We start from the raw sequence: 21024 nt of genomic DNA, 5'->3' as shown, positions 1-21024 counted from the left end.
GTCACCTACTAGTTATATATTTAATAAATATTAACCCAGCTTATGACACATTCATGGGAAGACCATGTGTTTGTTTGGCCTGCACACCAAGAAACAGATATTGGGCAACGCTGAGCAGCCCTTGACATTTACATGTACATAACATTATTTTATTGGGCTGAACCTGTTATACCCGAGTAGTAAGAGGGGAAATGGTCATCCTGTGAATCACAGGTAGAGGAAAGGTCTCTACGGGGATAAAACAAGAGAAGGGAGACAGCTGGGTAACACATGTAATACGAACTGATAAAACAGGTTCAGCAGCCACAGAAAATTAAACACAGACCATGTACAGATTCCGCACCGCAACGCACAATGGGCTATTCACAAGCACAGTGAGACGGATGATGAAGGAGGACAGTGTAATGGGCCATAAAGGTGGCGTTTCATACACTGCTCTACCAACAGTCCTCAATGAGAGGACTATATCCGGCAGAAAAGGACAGGACCGATTCACTGGTCCAATGCCGCCCTGGCACCGGGGGGCGTTATTACAGAGCAGGGAAGTTATGGGAGGGCCACACTGGGAGTCAGCATGTCAGGACAGGGTCACTGAACATACTGCTAATGTCAGGGAAGAAAGTAATCCCCATATACAACATTACAACTGACTCAATCAGGGGTTCAGCAGTGTGTTTCTGTTTAATTGTTATGGAAACAGATCCGCACTTTAAACGCTGAGTACCTGCCTAACTTCATTTTCAAAGTTGTAGTTATTATAAGTAAACCAACGAATAGGAAATTATACATAAAAATTCCACATCCTGGGCCTGATTCATGTTTGGATGTAAATCCGCTCTATGAGTTCAATTCCCGACCATGGCCTTATCTGTGTGGAGTTTGTATGTTCTCCCCGTGTTTGCGTTGGTTTCCTCCGGGTGCTCCGGTTTCCTCCCACACTCCAAAAACATACTGGTAGGTTAATTGGCTGCTATCAAATTGACCCTAGTCTGTCTGTCAGTATGTGTGTGTATGTATGTATGTTAGGGAATTTAGACTGTAAGCTCCAATGGGGCAAAGACGGATGCGAGTTCTCTCTACAGCGCTACGGAATTAGTAGAGCTATATAAATAAATAAATGGTGATGATGATGATGATATGCTCAAATAAAAGTTGTGTGTGTTCTGATGTGACCTTATATTGCAGTCTGTTAGTAATGTTTAGGCAGAGAGCACTTACACACAGATTCAGATTGATATGCATCTTGAGATCCACTTGGATTTGAATATAGTCTGAGCTACACACAAGTTCGGTGATATTTTTTAAAATTGCAACTTATGTGCAAGTTGCGCTCAACTTGAATCTGGTCCCCGTGTATATTTTTGTGACTAATTCATAATATCACAAGAAACTTTTATAAACATCATCCAAGGTGTCTCTGGAGGGAGAGGAGTAGGATTATGGGAACAAGACGGTCACTGGTCCTCAACAATCACAGTAATCTATAGGGGTCTCTCGGACATAAGATTATCTTTCTTATACAAGGACCATCAATGACACGATGGATTAATCACTGAACACGATGGATTAATCACTGAACAGCATGGATTACTCTTGGAGACTCAGGCGGGACCGCCGACAATCTGCAAGGCTTTCATGTCTCCCTCGGTGTTTCTGAGGAGTTGGATGAAATATAAGGTAACAAGTGTTGCTTCCTCTCTCGGACGGGGCAGGACTACAGAACGGCTGATCAGTGGTCAGAGACGGACAGACCTAGCTCTCTGGTTTCACAGGGTGGGGTTCGTTTATACGAAGACGAAAATTCCAAATATACCAACAGTAATATACCGATGAGTAAGAATCCCGGCATGGAACAAATACAGACTTACCATAAAAGCGACACGCAGCATATAAATACCGATAGCAAAAAATGCCGGCAGTGTGATTCTCCCCACATTGCCGGTTTTAGGATTCTACTCATCGGCATATTACTGTTGGTATAATTACTGTAGGAATTCTTCCCTACCCCCAGTTTCACACAGGAATACTAGCTCCATGCTGGAGAACAGAGAGATGATCACTGCATTACACATGGCTGTTCTCCTCGCAGTGCAGTCTGTTATTACAGCCAGGGAGCACGCAGTGTAACACAGTGTATTATTACATTATTACTACTACACACGAGTGACGCCACCGTCTCTTAATGGATTTATGGCCCCTTCTTGGCAACTTTCCCATCTGATAAGTGAAATGTTAGTTAAATGATTAGAGCAAAGACTGAGTGTGCCAGGGATCCAACATAATCTAACGTGGACTTTGTTTGCCAATATACACATAATGCAGATACTGCAGGCTGATAGATCCACCACGGACACTGAATGATTCTGTAGATCTGTACTGTAAAATAATGTGGATATATCAAGTGGGGCAAAGTAATGAATAAAACAATAATCACAAAATGTTCTGCAGAATGAAAGAGAACCTGAGGGCTGGAGACCGTGCGGCTCTTACTCCCGTCCAGCAGCCTTGTATTATGTGCTTCTGAGAATTCTACAATATCCTTCGTCTGTAAACAAGGTTCATATTTGAAATTCTTCCTTCTGGCTAATTTTTTCTTGAATAGTTTCTGTGATTAGAAGAGAAATAATACTGCTGGTATAACTGTACCGACTTAATGATAGATGTCTGGTAAAGTTTGTTTAGAGCAGAGAGGACCAAAATAAAAGACCAAGATCTCAAACTAACTGGGAAAAAACAGTTTATCTGGGTGTAGAAGCAGAAGTGTGTAACAGTGTTAGTAAGTGCACATACAAGTCACACAGAACAGATCACTGAGTTCATTCTATACAAATAACGGAGGAGGATGAGGACCAGATAAGCAGCCTGTACACAAGGCATCACTATGCAGGGTAAGGGACTTTCCTAGAATTCAGGGGGGGGCGGTATAGTCTCTCAATGCTACACTGTATTTTATCTATATCTATCATTCTTTCCAACTATGTTATACAGGGATAAATAACAACACGGCTGTAACTAGGAACAGCCAGGATGTCTGTGTAATTAGAAGTGAGCAGTTTCTGATGCTGCAACGTTTACAATCAAAGTGATTGAACAACACAATCCAAAGTACACGAGCTCAGACCTCAGCAGGCGGCATGCTGGGAAACGTAGGAATCGCTGCGCTGTTCACCATCCAGACAGGGATGCCACGACATGCCAGGTGTACTGTGTTATCCGTCACTAGGTGGTATATATGACAATGATAAATGTTACTGTGTAGGTAACTGATCTGGTATAGTACAGTAGCTGTTTCATCACCCAGCACCTTGTACATACAAACGTGTAAACACGCATCTCCCATCAGAGTTACACACGCAGCCCGTCAGCTCTGGAGAAATCACGGCTGTCTGTTGGACGTTCGCCAAGACCAAGTAGAAATGAACATTACATAATGCACATACATAGAGTAACTTATAAATCATTAGTTACAGAGAACTAGAAGGAAAAAATAAAATGTTACAGAAGACGGGACTTAGTAATATCTAATAATATCTATACATATCATAGACCTAAATAAGTACATTCACATTAATAAATGCAGGTGTATGAATGATCTATGCTTACAGACATATACACTTATACACTATACAAGGGGTAGGAAACTAAATATAGAATTCGGGAGCCAGCACAGTATTTTAGGAAGCATAGTAGATGAGCCCCCATTGACCTGAATATACCTCCTGCGTCGGCAGTCGTTTCGTTTGCAGCATTGGCCCCTGTGATCCGCCCAGTAGTGATTATAGAAACAAACAGATGAGCAGGAGGGAAGAGGAGATCAGATAAATGATGTACAGGTGGAATAGATAAACCAATAGGAATCCGGGGCCCCGAATCTGGTGGAACACTGAGGACAAGTATCCAGGTCCATCATCAGTAGTGACAATCTGACATATTAACATAATACGTATGTAGAGCTCTCAGGGGTTACATTAATGCTGCTCTTATAGAATACAGATTGCAAATAACAATAAAATGAGAGTAAATAAACACATGCAATATCAGCAGAATATGCACAATCAATCAAACAATCAGACAGTGTAAAATATAGTAAAATAAATAAAATACTAAAACAAAAAGTGTAGAAAGAATAAAAGGGTAAATGAAACGCAGATCGTTAGTGTGGCTGGGAGGGGACACTCACAGGTGGAGCGCCAGGATCCTCCGCTGTCACTGTCTACTACCATTGGTGACCTCCACCTGGAGGACTATGGGTGCTGTGTATGGTAAATCCACCAATCATTTCCTGCGTATGTTAATAGGAGATGAAGATAAAGTCTTCACAGGCTCACTCAAACATCCTGCTAGAAATTATTGCTGCACCATTAGTACTAATATATGCCCCTAATATTAGCCATAGACTATCTTGTGCACACTTGCAATCAGCCACGATGCCCTCAGAGTGGGCGGAGCTTGTTGTATATACTGACAATAAAACCAGTTTCATCATAACAACAATGCTGTGCTGTGATTGGCCATCCTTTGTAATAAATCATGATATGTAAACAGGTGCAAAATAGTTCTGTTATATTGTCTACATTGCTATCAGGGTAGTCCATTACCTCCATCAGGATGGTCATTTGTGACAGAGATATGGCTACACAAGTGAGCACCTAAAACTTCTAAATGAAAACCAAGTTAATGCAAACAGTGTTCTCCCCAGAAAATTTTGCCAGCCGGGTGGGGGCAGTTGTAATACTTTACAGTAATATTGAAAAATGTTGGCGGTTACTGCCCACACCTGCCAGGACCGGTCAGACTGGTGGTCAGTGGTGTAACACACACTGCTGGCTGTAGTGCTCACACAGTGCTTGTTATAATAGGAGAAACCGTGGTTTATTCTATTATAACAGGACTCTCCTGGGCTACAAGAGCCAGGTGGTAAGTAAAACCAGCCGGGAAATAGGTGCTGGGGGGGAGCCACTGGCAACAGTCACTCTGTGGCTCCATCTTTACTGCAATAAACAAACATTGGTATAAGAACAATTTAAACTCAACTTTTAGGTTTAAAATGAAACAGTAAGAAGCAAATAATAATATTAAAAAGAAAATAAGCAGCAGAAAATTACTGCAGAAGATATAGGAGCAACCTGTGGCTCTCAAGCTGTTATGGAACTACAAGTTCCAGCATGCAAAGCCAGAGAGCTATAGAAAAAACACACCAGCGTCTACAATGAAATATAAATACATTATTTGAAAACGTTTACATTTTAGTTACAGTTACATGTAAAAGAGTGATCATCTAGATAAGACCCCAAGGAATTCAATTTCCCCTGAATTAGCATGGCGTTAAAACCATTACCGTTATTACAGTAGTTTTAACCCAGCTTTCTGCTCGCATCTCAGGGAGCTACGAGCAAAACAAAAAGCCAGCGTTGTAACTACCGTAATTAAGTGCATTACCGTAATAACGGTAATAATGCGCAAGCCGCGTTACTTTTACCCGTAACATGGCTAATTGAATTCCCCCCCAAATCTATAATGCTTGATAACTCATGCGAGATCCCTTCAGCATTTAAGAGTGTTCTGAAACTATAAAAGTTTACAAAACAGTGTTACAGCTCGTGCCCCTGGATCATCTCCTACAAATCATCCCTTAATAACAGCAGAGAGGTGACATTTCCTCGTGAAACATAAAGCACAACGCAGCCAGTGTGACATAACGTAATTAGTCTCAGATAGTGCTATAACTTCGTTAACCAGACGGACAGACAGGCAGCGTCACCCGTCGCATCGGACAGTTTCTCTGCGACTGCTGCGGTCCGGTTGGACTGAAGACTGACAGATGCAAGCAATGGACTGATGCATCTGTACACACACAATAAACAATCACCCAGCAGTAAGTGACACCATAGAGCATAGCACAGGGTTAGTGCAGGAGGCGGTACACAATTTATAGTGTCAGCCAAGCATACATGGTGTAACTATGGGGGGCCGGTTATATGTGCATCAGGCCAGCAGCACAGCATACATTTCCATGGGAAACAAAGACGGAGTGTCTGGCAGGCCAGGAAGGGTCCCCGCCAGCACCTCTCTCACAATGCTGACATTACAGCAGAATTCCCAGCCACCATGAAAGATCCATGTCCCTGTTTGAGATGCCCAGAGGGTGTCCTTTCACCCAGGTCATTTACTCACAGTACCCTGCGCCATGAGTGTTAGCTCCTCCCACAAAATGGCTGCCCCCACTGTGTGCACACAATGGTGTATTATATATTATAATAAATCATATTCTGTCGCGCTATACAGAGAATGTGGAATCATTTACATCAGTCCCTGCTCCACTGGAGCTTACAATCTACATTCCGAACACACGCCCAGACACAGTAGGGCAGCACGTGTGTGTGAATGAGCACTAACCAGAGATCATACTGTCAGGACACACTATGGTGGGAGCAGCTGTAATTAGCACTTTGCTCTGCATTGCTGCTAAGCATCGAGGGATGCAACCTAATGCATTTATTATATGAAAGCCCCAGTTACGTGTTCAGAAGCTGAGCACAATGGGTTATCTTATGTTACATAATGAACATTTTACATGACCGCGTTTTGTGTTACTTCTAACCAAAGCTTTATACCATGCGTGACTGGATCACTTATAAATAACTAATGATATAAACTTATTTAAAGGAAATAGCGCAGGGCACTTATTGATATAATTGCCAATGCACTTATTTTTGATATTGTGAGATCGGGGAAAAATGTGTTTCTTGTTTAGCTTTGCTAGAGGAGATGCATTGTTTCTGGAGGTGTATATCTGATACAATAAGCCTTTGTGGATGGAGGTCTTTTGTGTATTGTGATATGGGGAAATGGCTTGTTTGGAGTTTGTACCTTTCTTTGGGAATGTGTATTCTGCAACTGTTTGAAGAAGGAATTCATGTCAATTAGACCTTTTGACTTGCTAGTAGATCTCCTGCCTCTGAAATAAGATGCAGGAAATCACATAATTTTTAAGATATCACAGAGAAGTGTAAATATTGTTAGCTTTGCAATGCATGTAAATCCATGTTTGTGTAAACACATTGCATCCTGATTGAAATAGCCTGTCGTGTCCAAATCAGTATAAAAAGCACTGTCTTGTACACTGAAATGTATCATTCTGATGTTCCATCTGACCTGATCACTTGGTACCTTCAACCAGTGTGAGAGCAAATAAACATCACTTGCTTCAAAGACCTGCTTGAAAACATCTTCAATATTGCTGTATTCCTGTAACCTGCAGATTAGACCCTAAATCTAATCCGTTATCCAGTTGTTTCTGAGGTTGGACCCAGCATTTCCGGTACCACCACTCTGCTGTTACCCAGCAGCCCTGGTCAGTGTGATAGGCCAAGGGGGATCCATCCACAGTAAGAGGTAAGCAGTACCAGCCCAGGTACACCAGTAATGGGGTACCCCAGCAGTGACAATTACCAAGAAGGAACGTGGTTCTGGGCACCATAAAGGAGACCAGTGGTGGCAGCAGGCTCCTCCTACAGCAGCAGGAGGGGCATATTCAGAATAACGAAAGGGGACAGTGACAAAGTAAGCACAGACAATTCCCAGGAACAACAGACAGGGTGGCATAGGCGGTCCATCCTGTCACACCAGGAATAAATAATTTATTTTTTATTAATTTTTTTTTAAAAAAGGTGTACAATTGAGTTTAAGAAACTTTTATTCATTCTGTACCTTAACATACGTGTCTTAAATACAAAAGTACGAGAGCAGCACAGATCGGACACCCCAAATACCAGCTGTTCCTGAGATAATCACCCTCTCTTCCTGGAAATTCAGAGCTTCTAACACATAGGGCTACTCCTCATGTATCAGTGTATCTTTAAGAGATCTACGATCCATGTGCACTACCCACAATTCCAAGGGGTAGTGTGGACAAAGGGCTACCATGAGCTGACCCCATAATAAGCTATGTAGGCATCGTCTCGCCCCACAGGACGTGTCCTTAATCTACCTCCCAAAATAATAATAACTGGCACATACATAAAAATTAATGAAGATTAGGCAAAATCCCTTCTCCCTTATCCGATCAACTACAAAAAAGAAACAAAGCTGTAATTCAGCACAAAACCTCCAAAAATAACAGCCTGTGAGAGCCGTTCCCTGCTAGTGTGGACAGTGCTGAGAGGTCTTAGGAGGTCACTGTACCTCCACTCCTGGAAGTATGACAGACAGAAAGGACAAATACAAACTGCTAACGAGGGCCTGAGCTGCTCCGTGGACCCCGTGGCAGGTACCTGGTCTGCAGACGTTGTAATGACTTCATCCACGATTAACCTGGACAGCAATATGAATATATTAAATATAAATGAGACAGAGGAAAGTATTGTTTTGGCCATTACAAGTACTGAGATTTAATAATCATTTCAGTGAGGGGCCCATATTAGTAACTATTTGCGCCATTATTTCTAATACAAAGAAGCTGAATGTCTTCTTTATCCAGGAAAAGAACGGCTCGCTCTCACGCTGTCCTCGCTAGCCCGGCCAATGCCAGCCTGCCAAGGTTGGGCGCTGATCCAGCAACCCTGCATTACCAAGGTTATAACAGCAGTAGCTGGGATCCAATTAATCAGCCTTCACCTCCCAGAATCCAGGGGGCTGAAAATCACCAACGTGCTGGAGTAGAATATATCTATATCTATCTATAATTTATACACACATATCTTTTATATATATATATATATATATATATATATATATATATATATATATATATACATACACACATACATACATACATACATACATACATACATACATACAGGGTCTCTCCTCTTTCCTCCAGACAGCAGCTTCATACAGGGACTCTCATCCCGGGTGATACAAGCAGAAACCTTGTACAGGTTTTATTGCACTGCCGCCTCCTTTAGGGTCTGATAAAGCGGACATCACATCCTGGGCATAAAGCATTCACTGAGGAAGGTTCAGTATCCATCATCCTATGATGACTGGGAAACAGCGCGCACCAACTGTCTTCTCGCGGGTTTTTACAAGTTATGTTCCTTTTTTTTTTTTTTCAAAAACGGAGTCTATGAGGATGGATCTAAAGATGCATAATGTGCATTTTCAATCCATTTTAATATAAAAAAAAATACCCATAAAAAAAGGTCTGTAACGCAAATACATCAAAACAAGGAAACATTTGCAGCGCTACACAGGTGGGCTCGATGCAGTCAGTAAGTAACATAACATTAGCTGAAACCAGCACAAAATATATCCTATATAACATATTCTAGACACACAGTAACTGAAAAGTATCATATATACACAGCAGATTATGGGGCCATATACTCTCTGCATAATACAAGCACTGGAAAGAATTAGTGGACAGGAATCGTTGCACAGACCGCCTCCCCAATGTTCTTCAATGTAAATGTAGAAACTCCCAGAAATGTGGATCCCTGATATTGCAGTCCAGTCAGTTAGATTTAGGCTGACTTGTAAAAACAAATCCTACTTAAAAACCTCTATAAAAATGCAGTATTTTTTTCCATTAGAAAGGAAGAGATAAACATGGGATCCAACAAACAATTTGCATGTTGATATGTTTGCTTTGGATGGTACAAAGCCTAAGGGGTATATTTACTAAACTGCAGGTTTGGAAAAGTGGAGATGTTGCCTATAGCAACCAATCAGATTCTAGTTATCATTTATTTAGTACTTTCTACAAAATGACAGGTAGAATATGATTGGTTGCTATAGGCAACATCTCCACTTTTTCAAACCTGCAGTTTAGTAAATCTAGCCCTAAGAGTTACTAATGGAAGAGCAAATAGCAGTGGGAGACAGAGGAGGCAGCAAGATCTAGACACAAAGAGACAGGAGAGAAGAATATTCATTTGCTTCCTTTTCTTCCAAAACAAAAACCTCAAACTGAGGAGGCAGCGAGTGGATAAGTCCCTCACAGAGCAGTAAATCACAGGACACCTCTTGCCAGAAGGTGATCTGACCTCCCCACTACAACTACAGTGTCGGGGTAAATATTGCATGGTCCACCATCAATTATTTAACGTGTCTTCTCATGAAAACGCTGCCGGTAACCGAGCACCCTGTACTCCCATCTCACCCATCACCTGCACGCAGCTGACACTTTGCATATCAATTCAGTAGGAACTAATGACACCAGTTAAGGCTAAAGTGCCTCAATGCTAGAAACAACCAAGGAGAGTCCAATCTCTGTACTAGGCCAGAAGTGTGACACACAATGTCGTTATTCTGCTTCTGTTCCATATGGAGAGCATCTGACAGAACTATGTATCATCATAGCATGGATAAGAGACATTAAAAAAGAAAACCTCTCACTGTTGAGGATCACTTTTACCCTTGCAGTCTGGCTGGACCGAAATGCAAAATGTAGACTTAACCTCGTGTATCAAACTCCCAGTCCCATAGACTGTAAGCCTGCGAGCAGCCTCCTCACCTCTTCGTCTGTCTTATCCAGTTTGTTTATTAGTTTACTGTGTTTGTCCCCAACTGTAAAGCGCTACGGAATATATTGGCGCTATATAAATTAATGATGATGATGGTGTAAAATAGGCTCCTATGCTAATGATGTGGAGTTGGACGCACCTTGAGATGTATATGGGTGAAAATTATATATATATTTAGATTTATTTATTTCTTAAAAGAGTAATTTGCTCCAATTCTGTGGCATAAGAGTGGCCCCCGGAGGATTCTTTTATGTTCCTTACTGTTTTCTTAAAGTTATAAAGTATGTTGTTTGCAGTTGCATGAATATCATGGCAACCAGTGTCACATGATACACGATGTAGTGATCCGAGAGGGTATGGAATGTCCCTCCTCTCAGCATGCTCGTTCACAGCACTATCCCCTGCCCCCTCCCTCTGTGATCATGTAAGGAAGGCTCTGAGTGCAGTGTAGTGGCAGCCATATACGTCTCCCAAGAGAGTGATTCTGTGAAGGAAAGACTTATGGAAGAACATGCTACAAAAAGTGTCAGATTATTGGATTAACAGGTAGAAAACTGTTAAAAAAAAAAACCAACAACCCACCTCTATGTGCACTGCAGCCTAACTAATGTATGGTAGCAAACTGCCTCCAATTTCCAGGTATGGTCCCTGATTGTAAACATTGTAAACTATAATTAGGTTTAGTCAACAGAATATGGGATTTGTGGAGCATCAAGGTTCAGCCAGACAATGCTGCAGATGACGGGTCTAATCGCACTTGTTCAGCAGCAACGTGTGCCTGGAAATGATTCTATAATGTGGGCAAGTAAGAACTTGCTGTGTGTGTATAGAACGTATTGTACATTCCACACGCACCTGAAACTTTCTGTTCATGTAATATGAATATTTCATTCTCCCCAGGAAGAGATGATCACAAGGGTCGGCTGATTAACCCCTCCAGCACCGAAAACATCAAACCACCCGTACACAGTGTGTTCATCGAGCGGATAGACTGCTACTGCCCAGCAGACAGTATCTAAGGAATCACAGAGTGTATATACGACTGTGCCACTAACAGGACTGAAGGATAGGAGAGCCAGGAGAACCCTATGGGCACCTTCTGTCACAGTCTGCACTTACTAAGCTTGTAGTATTTGTTATTGCTTTTCAAATGCAGCTGGCCATTCCCTGCACTACATCCATCCATTGCATCCAGACTGGGGACAGGAGGCGGCAGTCAGGTTCTGATCTGCGAGTGTCCAAACACATGGAAAGTGCACAGTAGTGTGGGAAGGAGACGCGGGTGAGTATCTGCGCTCACACTCCCCGTGTACAGCATAGGTAGAGCAGAGCAGGATGAGTGTGAGCTATGTCCAGCATTACAGCTCCTCACTACGAGGAGTAATAGCCAGTCACAGGTGGGGAAAGCTACGTATTGCACTTGTATAAGCTGCAGCTGTACAGACATGCTTCATACATGACATGCTTCATACATGACTGCAGGCAGCGTGCTTTGGACAACTGGGCGCACTCTCCAGTCGTCATGGTGACTGATATTTCTTCAGGCAAGAGGTAAGTTGTGCTCCAATTACAGCCTACAAAAATGAAAACAATTCTTTTAAAACTGAACGCAAGAGACGGAGATAAATAGATAGATATAAAATAGATAGATATAAGACAGATAGATATAAGAGAGATAGATAGATGGACCAATCCCAGGGCATCGATAGCCAAGGACCATTTCTACTGAGGTCAATGGACGCACATCTTCCCGGTCTCCCTAGAAGACTCCTAGAGTTGTCTATTTCCTGAATTTTCCATTATTTTGTCCACTTCTGTATATATATATGTACAACTGTAGACACATGAGCCCATTATGGCAGCTGTGTGTGAGCTGCACATTAATGCAACATCACAACTGATTCCATCCAGGGCAACTATAATTTCAAAATAATACATCAACATCAACACAGCAATCGAAGGAAGAATTCGCTTATGAAATAATATTGCAAAATCTATATATGCCAAATGACGGAATATTGTGTCTCATTAATGGGATAGCATGTGACGAGATATGTAGACTGTGGGTTTATTTCCCTTTTTGGTCTAGCCCAACGCGGGGGAGGAAAGAAAACACTGAACAGACATTTGACTACAGTATTTGTACTATTTATGTTTGCACAAACCTAAGCTGGCACAGCCCAAGTCTAGTCAATGTATTACGTGAGACCTGCCTTATGTATCTGGTACTTACAGCAAACAAGAGTCCAAATTCTGGCAGATTCCAAACTCCTGTGTGAGAGGATGTGGAAAATGCACAATAATGCGTGGAGAAAACAACACAGTAGAATAAAACATCAGTCCATCTCTACAGCCTGTAAAATAACGTGTATACACTACAAGGGGAAGAGTGTCAGTCATCTAACACCTCACTGTTACATGTACATTCTACATATCACGGCTTTAGCTGGGGAAGGATGAGATCAGCACAATATCTTTCAATAAGTCAATGTACACACAGAATGCTGTTGCCAAAAAACAGAGAGTGTTATAACCGCACACGTACCCCGCTACTTCAAGTGACTCGCCTCTTGCTGAAGACAGGGAGACGTCATATGAAACGGGGTTAATTTATCTCTGTAGTACACACAAAACACAGGAACACTTAACTGCGAGAAAACGCTCTTTCACGTGACGTCTTCTACTCACCCTCAGCTAAGAACTAAGAATGCATTAAACATGTACAAGCCTTTTAAATGAATTGAAGTTTTGAAATAAAAATATAAAAGTGCATTCATACTTAGATAATGAACTTTTTCATGATAAGCTGACAATAAGGTAGTGTTTTATCAGTAATACACACATAGAATGCAGAGGTGACCACCCCCTCATTGCTGTACTAATACCACACAGACCTGACAAACGCAATATTAACCTTATGTTGGAGAGCGCGAGCTGTCATCTAAATAGCATTACTGTAAATATGATCATATGCAGCAATAACAAGGAGACAAACTGCACATACAGTGCAGGGAGGGGAGAGTCATGATCACTAGAATATATCTCAAGGATGCAAAAACATAAGGAAACAGGAAAAATAAAAAAAACAGATTAAAAAAGTAAAGATTTGTGTTGAGAGATCCTTTACTGGAAATGTCTGATGTTATCATTCATTAGTGCGTAGGGCCACTAACTCTCCAGACACTTTCCATATGTGCTTTGCATGTCATGCTGTAACACGGCTGCAGAGCCATCAGGTGTATGGGCATTCCTCTGTGTATGGCAGACGGTTGGCTTCATGCACACAGCCCACGGATTTAGACGTAGGGTGTCACACTATTACATTTTGCTTTAGATGACCATTATGTGGGTATTATACCCCCCCTTCTACCAGATAGAATATACAGCAGTGAGATAAACGAGAACATTCACATACAGAATCAATTTGTTCAAAATCAGCGTAACGAAGATAACCACTAATCATTGAGGTCAGCGTGCGCCAGTTCCACACAACGTCTGAGGTATACGGCACACAAAGGTCAAAAGAGAACAAACAGAAAAAAATTAAATAAATCTATGATGCCTGGTTATAAATTAAAATAAAGACCCAATATATGAAATTTACATAAAATTTGTCTAAACATTAATTATTAATTTGATGAAAGCTATATAAAACATGTTGCCATAAAGATCATACATTGCTAAATACTCGCAGGTTTAGTTATCAGTCATTGGAAACACATTAAACCAGGGCTGGAGACAACCTAGACCCACATGCAGCACAGACTAACAAATAATTTTGGGGGCACCAACTGTAATCACCTGTGAAGCACATCCTGGTTATGTGCCGGGTACAGACTAATGTCGTGTGATGGGCAGGGCACAGGCTGAGCTTAAGATACCCATCATCTGTGCTGTATACCATATTATAGGTCTACTCGCCAATATGCAGAGCTCCATCCTAAGGTCTTCAAATGAACGATCCATTTTGAAGAGTATAATTGGCGTTCCTAAAACCTACTAAACACAATTTGATGCTAATTGTCAAAAAAATAATTACAGCTAATGGACCTGTTCACACACTTTCTGGCAGACATCTGCTCCACGTCAGTCACAATGATACAGTACTAGGAAACGTAGAACTCTGTGATATATAGTGGAGGTCTATGGGAACATGAAGACACTGTACTACACAGACATGTTAATGATGCACTTCTAACACTAATTTAAGTACAAGGTTTGTCTACGCGTCTTTCAATGTCCGTATGTACGAGTATTTAGAAAATCTGCATGGCTCACAAACTTTTAATTACAACATCGCTGGCTCTCAATTAACTCCGTTGTGACCAGATGGGCTGACTTCACCACCAGTTGACCTAGGGTCTGCTGTGCAGGATCCAACTAGTTAATCTGCGCCGGATTCTACACTAGTGAGCTCAGGAGGAGGAGGAGGAGTTTCGAACTGTATCAGGCTGGAGCGCGAGGCCGTTGGCTGACAGTCACGGTGGCCGAGTGGTTAAGGCGTTGGACTCGAAATCCAATGGGGTTTCCCCGCACAGCACAGTAAACTGTAATAGAGCGAAGAACATTGCACGACTATGCACAATGACATGACATGATTTGCTGCAGCGTGGATCGCGGGAGTGTTACCCGGGACACAGCTGGCGATATTGGATTTAACATCAACCACGCTTGTTTTGAAAGGAAGGACGGTAAGAGTCCATCTATCTCCGTTGTAGCAGGACTCAGCGCTACTTATTTTTTTAGAGTTTATTACATGTGTAAAGTGTAAAGTTTTTATGTGTGGAAATTAAATGGGAAGATTTTACACTATGGAGATCTATTTCTTTTCCCTTCTTTGGTCCTTATTCTGATGGAGTGGATATTCGTATTTGAAGGAGTTGGTCACAGGAGAAACTCTATCTGTTTGGTTCAATGCTTGAAATTTCACTACGTCTAGTAAGTGTACACCCTTAAGGGGTTATAGGAATTTTTCTCCTATCACGTGGTGAAAGTGTATTAGTATCTACACACGGGCTATATAGGGATAGCTTCCGGTGCTACATTGAAATTTACAGGTTACGCTATGTATATTTCTTCGCTTCTTTTTTATGTTCATCTATGAGATCAATATTGGAAGATTGGATCAAGCATAGAAGAATTACATCATTATCATTATTTCCGGAGTTTTGGTCGTTTTATTACTCTACTTGGAGGACACTTTTTTTTGGGACTATTAACTTTGTAGACTTTGAGGATTTATACCATCAGCGCCAGTTTTTCCTTACACTTGTTGTATGTATATATCTTTCTAGTACCTGTGGGGATTGGGTACTGTAAGGTGAAAGGCTGCTTTTTGGGTCTCATAGCGCAGACACACCTCATTTTTGTAATTGGGTTACCACCAGGTCTGTTGGGGGAAGAAGGAATGAAGGGATGTTACACAGTTTATCTGGATTGTTTTCTCACTGTCAGTAACCGACTGTTACTGACCACTTCTACTGGTGTCATCTGCCACCAGACACTCGTCAACTGCGCAATAGTTGTAGGAGAATTCAGCTGCCAGCACTAGGCCCCTTTAAGGGCACCTAGAACCACGTACTTCTGCGGTAGCTTTTATAGCTGCTGCAGCACCTCTTTGTTTTGGGCTGGCTGGTACCTCCTGACTGCTTACTATGGATCAGGACTGCTGGGTAACGGGCAGAGCATTGACCCATACACTGGGTTCAACACAGGACAAGCGGGGAATGTATTAGAGTGTAAGCTCTTATCTGTTGGTCACAGGATACAGCAGGCAATAGGCGTCAGGCAGAATCTTCAAGCAGTGATGACAAGTACTTTTACACACTAGTTGGTACTAGTAATCATCCAGAAGTACAGACAGTATAATACATTACATGGGTGAACAGGGCTATTCTTATACAGTTCTTGACAGACATGTTGGTTGGCACCACAAAGTCTGAGAAGTTACATTCGATGTTTACCATCAGGATGCAATTATTCTCTAATCTTGGATTTAGCGCAATTCACATCAGTCTGTGATTTACTAAATTACTTGCTGCTTGTATTATTGATGTAGTTCATCTATATTTTTCACAAGACAGGATAAAAAGGTAATAACCCCCTGCTATGTATTCAGGCTAAAAGAGGCTAAAAGAGGTCTCGGTCACTCACAGATAAAAAGGCCTAATTAGCATGGGATTACCTTACACCCCTCACATGGACTAATAATAATAGTGAGGAGCATTGAGCCCACTCAAATGTACTAATAATAATAATAGCGAGGATCCCTGTACCCCCCTCACATGTACTAATATTAATAATAGTGAGGAGCCCTGTACCCTCCTCACATGGACTAATAATAATAGTGAGGAGCCCTGTACCCCCCTCACATGGACTAATAATATTAGTGAGGATCCCTGTACCCCCCTCACATGTACTTATAATAATAGTGAGGAGTCCTGTACCCCCCTCACATGTACTAATAATAATAGTGAGGAGTTCTCTACCCCCCTCACATGTACTAATAATAATAGTGAGGATCCCTGTACCCCCCTCACATGTACTAATAATAATAGAAAGGAGCCCTGTACCCCCTCACATGTACTAATAATAAGTGAGGAGCCTTGTACCCCCCTCACATGTACTAATAATAATAGTGAGGAGTCCTGTACCCCCCTCACATGTACTAATAATAATAGTGAGGAGCCCTGTACCCCCCTCACATGTACTAATAATAATAGTGAGGATCCCTGTACCCCCCTCACATTTACTAATAGTGAGGAGCCCTGTACCCCCCTCACATGTACTAATAATAATAGTGAGGAGTTCTGTACCTCCCTCACATGTACTAATAATAATAGTGAGGAGCCCTGTACCCCCCTCACATGTAATAATAATAATAGTGAGGAGTCCTGTACCCCCCTCACATGTACTAATAATAATAGTGAGGAGTCCTGTACCCCCCTCACATGTACTAATAATAATAGTGAGGAGTCATGTACCCCCCTCACATGTACTAATAATAATAGTGAGGAGTCCTGTACCCCCCTCACATGTACTAATAATAATAGTGAGGAGCCCTGTACCCCCCCTCACATGTACTATTAATAATATAGAGGATCCCTGTATCCCCCTCACATTTACTAATAATAATAGTGAGGAGCCCTGTACCCCCCTCACATGTACTAATAATAATAGTGAGGAGCCCTGTACCCCACTCACATGTACTAATAATAATAGTGAGGAGTTCTGTACCTCCCTCACATGTACTAATAATAATAGTGAGGAGCCCTGTACCCCCCTCACATGTACTAATAATAATAGTGAGGAGTCCTGTACCCCCCTCACATGTACTAATAATAATAGTGAGGAGTCCTGTACCCCCCTCACATGTACTAATAATAATAGTGAGGAGTCCTGTACCCCCCTCACATGTACTAATAATAATAGTGAGGAGTCCTGTACCCCCCTCACATGTACTAATAATAATAGTGAGGAGTCCTGTACCCCCTCACATGTACTAATAATAATAGTGAGGAGCCCTGTACCCCCCTCACATGTACTAATAATAATAGTGAGGAGCCCTGTACCCCCCTCACATGTACTAATAATAATAGTGAGGAGCCCTGTACCCCCCTCACATGTACTAATAATAATAGTGAGGAGCCCTGTACCCCCCTCACATATACTAATAATAATAGTGAGGAGTCCTGTACCCCCCTCACATGTACTAATAATAATAGTGAGGAGTCCTGTACCCCCTCACATGTACTAATAATAATAGTGAGGAGTCCTGTACCCCCTCACATGTACTAATAATAATAGTGAGGAGTCCTGTACCCCCTCACATGTACTAATAATAATAGTGAGGAGTCATGTACCCCCTCACATGTACTAATAATAATAGTGAGGATCCCTGTACCCCCCTCACATTTACTAATAATAATAGTGAGGAGTCCTGTACCCCCTCACATGTACTAATAATAATAGTGAGGAGTCCAGTACCCCCCTCACATGTACTAATAATAATAGTGAGGAGCCCTGTACCCCCCTCACATGTACTAATAATAATAGTGAGGAGCCCTGTACCCCCCTCACATATACTAATAATAATAGTGAGGAGTCCTGTACCCCCCTCACATGTACTAATAATAATAGTGAGGAGTCCTGTACCCCCCTCACATGTACTAATAATAATAGTGAGGAGCCCTATACCCCCCTCACATGTACTAATAATAATAGTGAGGAGTTCTCTACCCCCTCACATGTACTAATAATAATAGTGAGGAGTCCTGTACCCCCTCACATGTACTAATAATAATAGTGAGGAGCCCTGTACCCCCCCTCACATGTACTATTAATAATAGTGAGGAGCCCTATACCCCCTCACATGTACTAATAATAATAGTGAGGATCCCTGTACCCCCCTCACATTTACTAATAATAATAGTGAGGAGTCCTGTACCCCCTCACATGTACTAATAATAATAGTGAGGAGTCCTGTACCCCCCTCACATGTACTAATAATAATAGTGAGGAGCCCTGTACCCCCCTCACATGTACTAATAATAATAGTGAGGAGTTCTCTACCCCCCTCACATATACTAATAATAATAGTGAGGAGTCCTGTACCCCCCTCACATGTACTAATAATAATAGTGAGGAGTCCTGTAACCCCTCACATGTACTAATAATAATAGTGAGGAGTTCTCTACCCCCCTCACATGTACTATTAATAATAGTGAGGAGCCCTATACCCCCCTCACATGTACTAATAATAATAGTGAGGAGTCCTGTACCCCCCTCACATGTACTAATAATAATAGTGAGGAGTTCTCTACCCCCCTCACATGTACTAATAATAATAGTGAGGAGTCCTGTACCCCCCTCACATGTACTAATAATAATAGTGAGGAGTCCTGTACCCCCCTCACATGTACTAATAATAATAGTGAGGATCCCTGTACCCCCCTCACATGTACTAATAATAATAGTGAGGATCCCTGTACCCCCCTCACATGTACTAATAATAATAGTGAGGATCCCTGTACCCCCCTCACATGTACTAATAATAATAGTGAGGAGTTCTCTACCCCCCTCACATATACTAATAATAATAGTGAGGAGCCCTGTACCCCCTCACATGTACTAATAATAATAGTGAGGAGCCCTGTACCCCCTCACATGTACTAATAATAATAGTGAGGAGTTCTCTACCCCCCTCACATATACTAATAATAATAGTGAGGAGTCCTGTACCCCCCTCACATGTACTAATAATAATAGTGAGGAGTCCTGTACCCCCCTCACATGTACTAATAATAATAGTGAGGAGTCCTGTACCCCCCTCACATGTACTAATAATAATAGTGAGGAGTCCTGTACCCCCCTCACATGTACTAATAATAATAGTGAGGAGTCCTGTACCCCCCTCACATGTACTAATAATAATAGTGAGGAGTCCTGTACCCCCCTCACATGTACTAATAATAATAGTGAGGAGTCCTGTACCCCCCTCACATATACTAATAATAATAGTGAGGAGCCCTGTACCCCCCTCACATGTACTAATAATAATAGTGAGGAGTCCTGTACCCCCCTCACATGTACTAATAATAATAGTGAGGAGTCCTGTACCCCCCTCACATGTACTAATAATAATAGTGAGGAGCCCTGTACCCCCCTCACATGTACTAATAATAATAGTGAGGAGTCCTGTACCCCCCTCACATGTACTAATAATAATAGTGAGGAGTCCTGTACCCCCCTCACATGTACTAATAATAATAGTGAGGAGTCCTGTACCCCCCTCACATGTACTAATAATAATAGTGAGGATCCCTGTACCCCCCTCACATGTACTAATAATAATAGTGAGGAGCCCTGTACCCCCTCACATGTACTAATAATAATAGTGAGGAGTCCTGTACCCCCCTCACATGTACTAATAATAATAGTGAGGAGTCCTGTACCCCCTCACATGTACTAATAATAATAGTGAGGAGTCCTGTACCCCCCTCACATGTACTAATAATAATAGTGAGGAGCCCTGTACCCCCCTCACATGCACAGTTGGGGGACACACGAGGGATCACCTCACATGATATTGCGTCATGCGGTGCTGGGTGACGTCACATGAACTCGGGGATAATGGCGGCGCCGCCGGGGGGCGGGGTTACCTGGAAGGCGGGAGATCCCGGATATAAGACGGGTCCGGTGTCCGCGCTGTCTCCGGAGAGTGAGTGATAATATCCGGCACTCACACTGCTCAACACCCGCCCCGCAACCCCTCACCCTTCCCCTCTCACCCGACATTACCCGCCCAGTCCTCCTGTCACAGTGACCCGGCCAACAGCGCCACCCGGCGGGCGGAGGGGGAATGACACCCGCTTCTCTTGTACTAGGTATATTTGTATATACAGGGGCTGCCCCCACCTCATATTATACTATATATGTATATACAGGGGTATACTGCCCCCACCTCATATTATACTATATATGTATATACAGGGGGTATACTGCCCCCTCCTCATATTATACTATATATGTATATACAGGGGGTATACTGCCCCCTCAT

At 42.2% G+C, this 21024-nt stretch overlaps 1 protein-coding gene across 1 annotated transcript in view; it reads right to left on the bottom strand.

Moving 5' to 3' along the window:
* SCAP (SREBF chaperone) overlaps positions 1-20736 on the bottom strand; it is a 48790-nt gene extending 28054 nt beyond the window's left edge. Inside the window, exon 1 of the mRNA XM_075214192.1 lies at positions 20627-20736. The gene's annotated coding sequence lies outside the window, so the exon portion shown is untranslated. The remainder of the gene's footprint in view (positions 1-20626) is intronic.
* Between the last annotated feature and the right edge of the window lie 288 nt (positions 20737-21024).

This window comes from Mixophyes fleayi, chromosome 5 (genome assembly GCF_038048845.1).
Source record: "Mixophyes fleayi isolate aMixFle1 chromosome 5, aMixFle1.hap1, whole genome shotgun sequence".
NCBI classification, from domain to species: domain Eukaryota; kingdom Metazoa; phylum Chordata; class Amphibia; order Anura; family Limnodynastidae; genus Mixophyes; species Mixophyes fleayi.
Note: the sequence above shows the minus strand (reverse complement) of the source record. Positions and strands in the feature narration are given on the sequence as shown.